At 46.7% G+C, this 11,794-nt stretch overlaps 1 pseudogene; it reads right to left on the bottom strand.

Moving 5' to 3' along the window:
* Positions 1–4,548: 4,548 nt before the first annotated feature.
* On the bottom strand, positions 4,549–5,526 carry LOC111529397 (annotated as a pseudogene).
* Positions 5,527–11,794: the final 6,268 nt, after the last annotated feature.

Genomic DNA, 11,794 nt, shown 5'->3' with positions numbered 1-11,794 from the left:
TTCTAGCTAGACTCTCAGAATGCCTCCTTGCCGGTATCCTGTGAGGGGAGGCCCTGCCTCACTGGAGCACAAGAGGTTCCTGAGCTCTCCCAAGGAAATGGTTATCAAAGGGTGGAGCTGGGGGACACCTAGACAGAACAAGACCCTGGGGTCTCCCTAGACTTCCTCCGCTTCTCCACATGGGCCCAGAGGAAAATGAACAGCCTCCTAACCCCCTCGATAGGGTTCCAGTCCTGTAGGCCTGGACGCTTTCACTTCCTGTTACCATGTGGGGTGACAATGCAACCCCAGACCCCTCATTTGCCATCCTTCAATCCCAGGCCAGGTCCAAAGGCCTTTTCTGATACAGCCCAGAGGGTGCTCGACACCCACCTTGGCACAGTCACTCGTAATGTAGTGGGATGGTCAAGGAGGTGCAAGTAGGCGCAAATCACCATGAGCGTGGCCTCAGGCATGTTCCACAGACTCAGGACCTCACCTGAGGAGCCCACAGCCCTCCTTCAGGAGGCCTGCAAACACAGCCCCAGGGAGCAGTGCTCAGATGGGCAGACAGGCGCACCAGCACTGAGGACCCCAGACCCCCCAACATGAGGCTCTGTCCAACTTTGCACGGCTTTTACACTGGCTGGTCCCCATTGCTTCTCTGGTGAGATGTCAGAGTTGAATTGAATGTTGAAGGCCGTGCATCTGATGGAGCTGACTGCTTTGCACACGCTGTAAATCACCTCCTGGCTCCAAGGGTCTGCTGTGGAGACACAGCCTGATGGGAGGTAGCTCCACTCCACCATCAGTGGGGCTGGGCTGACCTGAGCCACAGCCCCGCAGTTTCCTGCAGAGATGTCTGCCTGCTTCTTTCGGAGGCTGAGTTATGAGCCACCCCTAGCAAGGACCAGCTGCCAGGACAGGCTGGGAACTCTCCCCCAGCATCCTCAGCAGCCTCACCTGTGCTGTCACTGGTGCTGATTATCTCCATGATAAGATTATGGATTGGCCTGGTTATAGCTCCGGGGAAAGGGGAGGGAGACAGCAGTGGTGGTCCCCCAGACATTCATATGACCAGCCCTGACCTGCCTGCCCTCAGGCACAGCAAAAGGCACAACCACAGGTCCTGACTTGCCTCCCTACTCCCTGCACCCCAAATGGGAATACTCGGAAAGTAACCTTCCCCCCATCATTTCTCTATCTCAGTAACAGCGCTGATAACTTTTAAGTTCTAGTAAGCTGAAAGTGTAAGACAAATGAGCTCCTGCCTTAGAAGGGGCATGGTTAGGCAGTGTGTGCCCAGGTGAGAACCCCATGGTTGTTAGTAGAGGATGGGAACTGGGAAGGCCCTGGCCACTCAGCCCAGTGGGAAATAGAGTCCCCTCCTTCCAAGGAATCAAGGTCTCAAAGAGGCCAGAAAAAGGTGCATGGGTGGCCTGCCAGGAAGCAGAAGGCTAGAAGGCCTTGCAGGGAGCCCTAGACAGCATTCAGGGTGCCTGAGAGGGCTGGGCTTATTCCAGCTTTCCTTGTTTTCATCCTGTCCACAAGAAAGCCTGCCTGCAGATGGCAGTTGGGCCTGAGGCCGCCAGTCAGTCACCAGGGGCTATAGGCACCTTGATTATGGCTCTTTCTTGAAGCAGCCGATCCGACCACTTCTAGCAGAGCAGTTTCCTCATTATCTGCAGCTCCTTACAATCCCAGGTCTGCAGAGGGACCAGGAAGGAAGACAAGGGCTCAGCCTGTGCTCCACAACCTGCTCTGTGACGTCTCCCTCTCTGTGTGTGTGTGTGTGTTTTTTCCTCTTCATTAATAGCCTTAGACTTCCAAATGAACTGACCAGCATGGAGCCTCCAGAAAAGGGCATAGAATTCTATCTGGTACCCAGGAGGAAGGGGGTTCCCAGTGAGGGCAGGGCCAGGCTGCATGCACCTGTTCAGGAATGTTCTCCTCATAGCCCAGCCTCAAGGTGTAGACATCCTCTGTGAGCATGCCGTGTCATGGCAGCCCCTGCCTGGGGAGCTGTCCAGCTGCACACCTGGAATGGGATGGTTGTCCTCTTGAATAGGTGGTGCTAGGCCCCATGGAAGGCAGTGGAGAGGGAGATACACAGCCCACCAAGCTCAGAGCCCTGCCACAGGCTTCTTCTCTGAGACCTCTACCTGCTCTAGGTTCTTCTTGGCACTGAAGTCAGAAGCAGATGGGGTCCCTCCCAGGGCTGCTCTCTCCCACATTGACTGACAGCTCCCTAGAAGGGGACTCAGGCAGTGGGGGCAGTTTTTTGGGCAGAAGCACTGGAGTTAGGCTGACCAGTTCATCCCATACCCCCACATGACATGACACAAGGCAGGGGCAGTGGGACAAAGCCATCACCTTTTTGCTATGGCATGACTAAGGGTTTTGTGAAGTTCAGGCTGATGTGGTTGAGCAGCTCCGGTGGGAATGGCTTGGGAAGCTGGGGCTGGTGGGCTTGGGTTTGAGTGATAGGTTGTGAGCCTATAAGAAGTGGATGGGCACTAAGTAAGTGCCTTGGTTGTCTGTCCACAGACCCAGAACATGTGGCATCCCAAGAGACTGTGGGGTGCTGGCAGATACTTACTGGTTCCAGTAAAAGTCCCGTGTGGATGTAGTGATGCCGCCTCACTGGCCATTGGCTGTAATTACAGACAGGTACATGAGGTCCCCATGCATCTTGCAGTTCCCAGTGGGTGGGTTCCAGCTGCTCATGGTAGGCACTGGAAGTGCTACAGGAATGGCCAAGTTTGAATAAGCCAGGCCTGTTGGTGTGTGACCCTCTGCCCTAATGAGGACCCTCTTCCTTGCTCCCCATAGGAGTTCCACCTTCCAGTCATGGTTCTGGAGACACAATGATCCCTCCTGGGTCCCTGGCAGGATGTGCTCAGGTGACCCACAGTTGACAAGGCCCATCTCCAAGCCATTCTTCCAATTACCACTGTCTGAATATCTATGATAACTATATATCTATGAGGAACACAAGGCTGGTGGTCAGCACAGGGCCAACAGGGGCCAGCTGTCTTTCTGTCTAAATGTGACCATGGTCTGGGTGTCTCAGGGCCAGACCCCTCCATCTCAGAAGGCCTGGTCCTCAGCCCCTGGCCTCCAGGCTCCCTTTCCCTCTGTTCATTCCTGGCACCAATGCCTCCCATCCATCTCAGGTCACCATTGGATAAAATGCTCAAGAAGGACAAGCAGCTTCAGTCGACCCTGCTGAAGGTGGCAGATGGGTCCAGACTCTTGAGCAGGGCTTGGACGTGGTACCTGTGGATTCAGGCCTTGAGCAGTATGTGTAACTCTTTCAGGAAGGGAGAAAGAAGGGTGTTACCTGCACCCTGGAACAACCCATCTAGCACAGAAAATAGTTTACAGCTATCATGGGTGATTTTAATTTTCAACTTTAGGCTTCCATTTTCAAATTCTACAATGAACACCTAAGGTGGAGTTCTGGTTTCAACACATGTGCGCGCGTGTGCGCGCGCGCACACACACACACACACTCCTGCCTCCTAGTGGACAGGGATTTTTGTTCACAATGAATCTTCTGCCAAATGCCTCTGAGGTACACGTAGGTCTTGGGGAGCCCACAGGCCAACTGTTTTGTGTGCACTCCTGTCTTCTGTAGGCAGGGTCTTCAGAGCTTTGAGACTTCCATAACCTTGCCCTGCTCTTCTGGGGCAGCCCTCATGCAGGGGTGTCCTGAGGACTTCCCAGGGCACGCAACTTCAGTACTATCATCTAATGGGCGTTTCACGGAATTTTTTTTTCCAGGAGAAATAACTTTATTTGAACTGAGAGTTGGAGAATGAGACAAGGACCTGAGACAGCGTATTGGGCTAATAAGTAGAGGTGAGGTTCCAAAACAGCAGTCAGAGCTCATCCACGAAATGGACTTTACTTCCCAGCAACTTTGCAGTTAGTGCCACCAACAAAAGTCCCGCTGGGAAATGTATTTGCCACTAAATTACTGAAGTATGCCAACATTACAAAAAATATATAGGTTTTTCATCATAATTAAATTTCTACAAAACCCCTAAATCACAAGTTTTGTTTTGTTTTTGTTTTTTTGTTTGTTTTTCTGTTTGTTTGTTTTTTGAGATGGAGTTTTGCTCTCGTTGCCCAGGCTGGAGTGCAGTGGCATGATCTCAGCTCACTGCAACCTCTGCCTCCCAAGCGATTCTCCTGCCTCAGCTTCCCAAGTAGCTGGGATTACAGGCGCCCACAACCACATCCGGCTAATTTTTCTATTTTTAATAGAGACAAAGTTTTACCACGTTGAGCAGGCTGGTGTCGAACTCCTGACCTCCAGTGATCCACCCGCCTTGGCCTCCCAAAGTGTTGGGATCACAGGCGTGAGCCACCACACCTGGCCCCAATCACAAATATTAAAAGAAGCAATAAAAAATAACATTTTACAGATCACAAACTTGTCTTCAACATTTAGCTCATCCTCTTTGGAAAATAGCTCCCCTGCTAAATTCATCAGCTATATGATCTATCCAAGCAGCAAGAAGATAGTTGTGCCATAGCAATCCAATCCTCTTCCCATTTTCTCTAGGCACTCAAGGCTGAACTGCAGGGTGAGGCCCAGGCGTGGGTAGGGGTGGAGAGCACAAGGGCTACTTTCCTCCAATACAACATGGGATCTGCAGCTTGATGGGCGAGCAGAACTGGTGCGACTTGAGGGTCTGAATACAGGGTCCAGGGCCTGTATTCACGCAGGTCACTGCTGGAAGAGGAGGAGGAAGAGGAGGAATACCGGCCATGCTTCCAGTGCTTGTACATGTTTTTATGAGCTTTCTTCCTTTCTTCCTTTTCTTCCTTCCTTTCCTTTTCTTCCTTCCTTTCCTTTTCTTCCTTTTTATGAGCTTTCTTCCTTTTCTTCTCTTTTATGAGCATCTTTTTTTTTCTTTTTCTTTTTTAGACAGTCTTGCTCTGTTTTCCAGGCTGGAGTGTGGTGGCGCCATCTTGGGTTACTGCAACCTCCTCCCCCCAGATTCAAGTGGTTCTACTGCCTCAGCCTCCCAAGTAACTGGGATTACAGGCACCCACCACCACACCTGGCTAATTTTTGTATTTTTAGTAGAGACAGGTTTCACCATGTTGGCCAGGCTGGTCTCAAACTTCTGACCTCAGGAGATCCATGCACCTTGCCCTCCCGAAGTACTGAGATTACAGGTGTGAGCCACCATGCCCAGCCTTCTTCATCTTCTTGTCCACTATCACTCCTGGTCCTAATATGCCAGGAGCCAAGGGATTCACAGGAGGCATTCCAGGGGCAGGTGGTGGGTATAAAGGAGGGTAGGGACCTGAGGGTTGGCATTTTGGATACCCTGACTGTAGCACAGGATGAGGGGGCCCACCTGGAGGGAAACCTGGATTTCCCTGGGGAGCTCCTGGTAGAGAAGAAAAGGGGCCTGGAGGAAAGAGTGTATTGGTAGGTGATAGGTTGGCATGATTGGAACCTCCAGGGTATCTGATGTTGGGGGGATATGGATTTGGTCCTGGCAGCTGGGCATTGGGATTGCACATGTTTAGGTGTTTCCTCCAGCCTTTCCACCACCGCCTGGGTGGTGATGCCTCCTCCTTCCTAGTCTCATCATGGGATTTTAATGGTGGTTCTTTTTTTTCTTCAGAGATGGAGTCTTGCTCTGTTGCCCAGGCTAGAGTACAGTGGCACGATCTCGGCTAACTGCAACCTCTGCCTCTGGGGTTCAAGTGATTCTCCTGCCTCAGCCTCCTGAGTAGCTGAGATTACAGGTCCTGCCACTGTGTCTGGCTAATTTTGGTATTTTTAGTAGAGATGAGGTTTCACCCTTGACCAGGCTGGTTTCGAACTCCTGACTTTGTGATCCACTCGCCTTAGCCTCCCAAAGTGCTGGGATTACAGGGCTGAGCCACTGTGCTCGGCTTAATGGTGGTTCTTTTAGGAAAAAGGAAAGGTTCTGTGAACAGCTATAGGCACCATTGAGCTACAGATGTTTCCCACACTGCTCTTAACAAGCAGATAGGTCCTGGGAACACGAGTGGCTCCTCCCCAGGGAACTTGAGTACCTGAGAGCTTTTGCTTTACACCCGACCTGATCTCACCACACCAGTTGGTGGTGCTGTACTGGGCAGACTTCCGCATTAGAAGACTGAAACTTTTAAAGTTTTTTTTTTTTTTTTTAATAAAACATGATTTATCCTTACAAATTTTGATTGGGCTGATGTCAAGCCCTGGCTAGGTACTGCCTGATTTTTTTTTTCAGAATCACAACTCTTTTCTTTAAGTCATGCGCCATGAAGTTAGAAGGTGCTGGTGTGACAGCCTGAGATGCAGACCTGGGCTCCAATCCCACCTTCACATGCTCATCTGTGACACAGAGATCCCAGAAGGGGTGGTGAGGTGCTGCCTGACCCTGCATCTAGGGACTCTCCCCAGGACAGACCACCTAACTTCCAAACCAACCCTCCATTGTGCACAGCGCTGAGCCTTCCTGTAGCTCCTCAATGCTACATAGCTCTGAGAAGTGGTCTGGCATGTTGCTGTCCAGGTGCAGTGACAAGCAAGTGCAGTGACACATGTCATCATGGACCATGAGCACCAGATAAATCTCCTGCATCATCTCCTTGGGGGACACCTGCAGGGAGAAGGCCCCAACAACTCTGATGAGAAGCCACATGGCAGGTAGCAAGGACTTACCCTTTCCGCAGCCCAAAGTCCTGTTTCCCACTTTTAGGAAATTTAAACTTTTTTTAAATTCCAGGTTTTATCCATACACACCATACCAGCCTGTGTGTGTGTGTGTGTGTGTGTGTGTGTGTGTGTGTGTGTGTATGTGTGACAGGACAGAGCCTGGCCCCGTTGACTATTCCTGCAGACCAAGAAAAATTCTGGTGGGGGAGATGGAAGAATAGACAGAGAGAAAATGGCAGCTTTGCCTCCTCCCTTGCCCAGTGCTAAGGTCCCCAGGGCAAAAAGATTTTACCTTCAACTTCATTAGTATACAAAATGTATACTTTAAAATTTTTCCCACTTTCTTACTAACATCACAATTTATATATTGTGTGTATATTAACAGAGATATAACAATTTTTTTTTTTTGAGACAGAGTCTCGCTCTGTTGCCCAGGCTGGAGAACAGTGGTGCCATCTCAACTCACTGCAACCTCCGTCTCCTGGGTTCAAGTGATTCTTCTGCCTCAGCTTCCCGAGTAGTTTGGATTACAGGTGACTGCCACCACACCTGGCTGGGTTTTGTATTCTTAGTAGAGACGGGATTTCATCATATTGGCCAGGCTGGTCTCAGACTCCTGACTATTTCAAGTGATCGACCTGCCTCAGCCTCCCAAAGTGCTGGGTACAGGCATGAGCCACCGTGCCAAGTAGAGATTTAGCAATTTTATGCACCATCATTATTATAGTGGAAAATTGTATATCTGCATCTATATTTACATTCAACAGAGAGCTCAATATTTTCATACAGTTTTATGATGCTGTCCAGTATCATTTCATTTTTCAACATAATGAACTCTCTTTAACATTTTTTCTAGAAATATCCTGGTGTTGAACACCGTTAGCTCTTTTTTTTTTTTTTTTTTTAATCTTTGAAAGTCTCTTTTTTTCTAATTTTTGAAGTACAATTTTTCTCGCATCAATTAATCTTGGTTGGTAGTGCTGTTTGTTTCATCACTTAGAAATGTGAAAGTTTATCAGAACCTTCCATTTTTTCCAACTAACTTTTAAGCCATTTCTCCCTATATTCTTTTTATAAGACTCTGTTTTGTTTTGAGACAGACTTTCAGTCTGCCGCCAGGTTGGAGTGTAGTAGCACTATCTCAGCTCAGTGCAATCTCCACCTCCCGGGTTCAAGCGATTCTCCTGCCTCAGCCTCCCCAGTAGCTGAGACTACAGGGGCACACCACCATGCCCAGCCACTTTTTGTATTTTTAGTAGAGATGGGGTTTTGCCATGTTGGCCAGGATGATCTTGATCTCTTGACCCCGTGATCTGCCCGCCTCGGCCTCCCAAAGTGTTGGGATTACAGGCGTGAGCCACTGTACCCAGCCATGAGACTCAGAGAAAAATCTAATTATTTCACTTAAAATTTTTCTCTTTCTTAGTAGGAGCTAATCTTAGAAATTTAAACTCTATATGCCAACAGCCTGTACTATGAGGGAGTTTACTGTGTGTACTCATTTCATAGATTTCTTGCAAAAACTTATGCCATAGGAAAACTTAGAACATTGTTATACATATAGTAAATTCCCAATTGTTACCTTATTTCTCAATTACTATTTTATACTTTTGTCTTCTTTAATATGAAGATTACCATGGTTGTGTTTTCAATTTCTGAATTGTCATATGTCACATTTGTCTGTAATTTTGGTTTCAAAAGTTCTAAAATACCATGCTTGAACGTGTATGTTAAAATAAAGTAACACATAATAATTTATTAAGATATTTGGCTTGTATGTTTAATTAACTACAGGTAGAATATTATTATTAGCATTTCCATCCATGTTCCTAAAACTTTATCTGAATGTTAGTACAATTTATTCTTAATTTTTTATATATCAACATTTTATACCCTACTTACTATATTTATATTGTCCTTCTATTTAGAAATGTAAGACTTTTCTTCTAAAGGCTAGATTACAGCCTTACTATTATATGTAAGAAGAGCAGCAATGTATCAATAGCATAGTTTAAATTTCTCTAGTATTATTTAAATTTTTATTCCTTAAAACTTTCTCATCAAAGCTCTTTAAGAATAATTATAATGTGTTTTCTCTGAAATGTTGTTGCCCTAACTGTAGGCTAATGATTCAAAACTCATGCTCTTCATGGCTGCACAGGCAGAGTTGAAAATTGTGGTTTTCTGGTTGGGGGGGCGACGGCTCATGCCTGTAATTCCAGCACTTTGGGAGGCCGAGGTGGGTGGATCACTTTAGGTCAGAAGTTCGAGACCAGCTTGGCCAACATGGTGAAACCCCATCTCTACTAAAAATACAAAAACTAGTTGGGTGTGGTGGTGGGTGCCTGTAATCCCAGCTACTTGGGAGGCTGAGGCAGGAGAACTGCTTCAACCTGGGAGGTGGAGGTTGCAGTGAGCTGCAATCCTGCCACCATACTCCAGCCTGGGTGACAGAGCAACACTCTGTCTAAAAAAAAAAAAAAAAAAAAATGTAGTTATCTAGAATTTTATGGGTGAAAGCTTATCTTAATTATGTTTTGTAATTTTATATTTCTGTATTTTTTTTAGAGTAGGATGCCTCACATCAGTTCATTGTGTTTCTGGTTTCTACAAAGTGCAGTATACGAGTCAGAATTTTTTTGATTAATGTTTAACTCTGTTTTGCAATTGTATATTTCTGTATTTTGTGTTTTAGGGTAAGCCACTTCACATCAGCTTATTGTGTTTTTAGTTTTAATTTATATATTATAATTTTGTAAGACAATATTCAACTCTGTACACCTTAAGAGTGTGGGACAAAAGTCAAATATGAATCAGCCCTATGTCTACTGTCAATATAATTATCTATGTGCTTGTTTGCTTGTATAAATACTACCTCTATTTTGTTTGTGATTTGTATATTTTTATTCTTGGCTGGTGGCCAATAATTGTTTGGTTCTGTGTAGGTGAGTAGTCATGGAAATTGTCTTAATTTTAAAATCTATTTATTGTTTGTATTATTTTAGTGTGAGAGAAATACTTTTGAGGTTTGAAGGTAAATTTTGAACAAGTTTATAACTTTTTTAGGTGTCATTTTAAATTTTGATTGTGGTAAAAATACATAACATAAAATTTAGAATCTTAAATATATTTTATTATACAGTTCAGTCATGTTACGTGTATTTTTAATAATATGATAAAGTTATAATCTTTTAAACTTTTAAAATAATAAAAAATAATATGATAAAGTTAAAAGGAAGTATATTTGCCCACAGCCTGGACAACATTGCAAGATCACATCTCTTCTGAAAAGATAGATGGATGGATGGATAGATAGATAAATAGATAGAAGCCAGGCATGGTGGCTTATGGCCATAATCCCAGCAGTTTGGGAGGCCGAGGTGGGTGGATCATTTGAGATCAGGTGTTCAAGACCAGCCTGGCCAACATTGTGAAACCCCGTCTCTACTAAAAATACAAAAAGTATCTGGGTGTGGTGGCACACACCTGTGATTCCAGCTACTCAGGAGGCTGAGACAGGAGAATCGCTTGAAATTGGGAGAGGAGGTTGTAATGAGCCAAGATGATGCCACTGCATTTGAGCCTGGGCCAGAGAGCAAGACTCCGTTTCAAATATATATATATATATATACACACACACACTAGTTGTGTATAAATGTGTGTGGATGCATACTAATCTGTGTGTAGCTTAATTTATTCAATTAGTCTGTTATTAAAAGACATTTAAATTGTCTCCAAACATTCATTATAATGAGCAAGGTTCAGTGAATTTTCCTTATTATCTGTTTTCTTTACTTTCTATTTCTTTTCTTTTCTTTTCTTTCTTTTTTTTTTTTTTTTTTTTTTTTTTTTTTTTTTTTTTTTTTTTTTTTGAGGCAGACTCACTGTGTCGCCCAGGCTGGAGTGCAATGGTGTAATCTCAGCTCACTGCAACCTCTGTCTCCCAGATTCAAGGGATCTCCTGCTTCAGCCTCCCGAGTAGCTGGGTTTACAGGCGCCTGCCACCACGCCCAGCTAAGTTTTGTATTTTTAGTAGAGACAGGTTTTAGCTATATTGCCCAGGCTGGTCTGGAACTCCTGACCTCAAGTGATCCGCCCGCCTCCCAAAGTGCTGGGATTACAGGTGTGAGCCATAGCGCCCGGCTTTATTATATGTTTTCAAACTGCCAGCCAAAATAACAAACAGAGAAAGGCTCTCTCAAAGAGAAGATGTTTATTTGGGAGTAGGGCATTTCAACGGGAATACATGAGATTCACCACAACCTACTGCCCAGGACTGCCGCACAGCTCAAATACATTTTTGAAAAGCGCCTGGGCCGGGCACGGTGGCTGACGCCTGCAATCCCAGCACTTGGGGAGGCTGAAGCCGGCGGATCACCTGAGGTCAAGAGTTGGAGACCAGCCTGGCCAATATGGCGAAACTGTCTGTACCAAAATAAAAATACAAAAATACAAAAATACAAAAATTAGCCGGGCGCGGTGGCGGGCGCCTGTAATCCCAGCTGCTCGGGAGGCTGAGGCAGGAGAATCGCTTGAACCCGGGAGGCGGAGGTTACAGTGAGCCGCGATTGCGTCATTGCACTCCAGACTGGGCGACAGAGCCAGCCTCTGTCTCAGAAAAAAAGAAAAGAGACAAAAAAGAAAAGCGCCTCAAAAATTTTTCAAAAACTGTCTCTCGAGATCTTGTGCACACGGAGTGACATGACCTGCTGAGGTCAAGGCCAGTTCTCCAGCCTCAGTGGCTGGGGAATCTCCTTCCTAGCTGAAGGATGAATCAAGGCCAGGGCGCCTCCCACCCCTCGGGAGGACACCTGACGCCTGACCGCTTAATGGCTGTGTCCACAAGTTGCCACCTAAGGAGGAGGGGAGGGGGAAGCTACGCAGCCTTGAGAGCCGCTGGGATCCCTGAGTTCCGGACCCGCAGAGCGCAGAGGACCCCAGCAGCGCCCATGTTCCTTTCGCCCCGGCCTTGCCGCGGCGGCTGGGAGAAGAGGGTGGGACGGTCTGACACCCGCAGCCAGTGAGAGCAGCGAGTTCCTGGTCTGATTCCCCAGCGCGACTCCTCAGTGATCACCTCCGGGGCCACGGGCCACCGACCCTCGGGGCCCCGAGACAATTGTG

The sequence above is a fragment of the Piliocolobus tephrosceles genome, chromosome 8 (genome assembly GCF_002776525.5).
Source record: "Piliocolobus tephrosceles isolate RC106 chromosome 8, ASM277652v3, whole genome shotgun sequence".
Classification (NCBI taxonomy): Eukaryota; Metazoa; Chordata; class Mammalia; order Primates; family Cercopithecidae; genus Piliocolobus; species Piliocolobus tephrosceles.
This window is presented reverse-complemented; position numbering and strand designations above follow the sequence as displayed.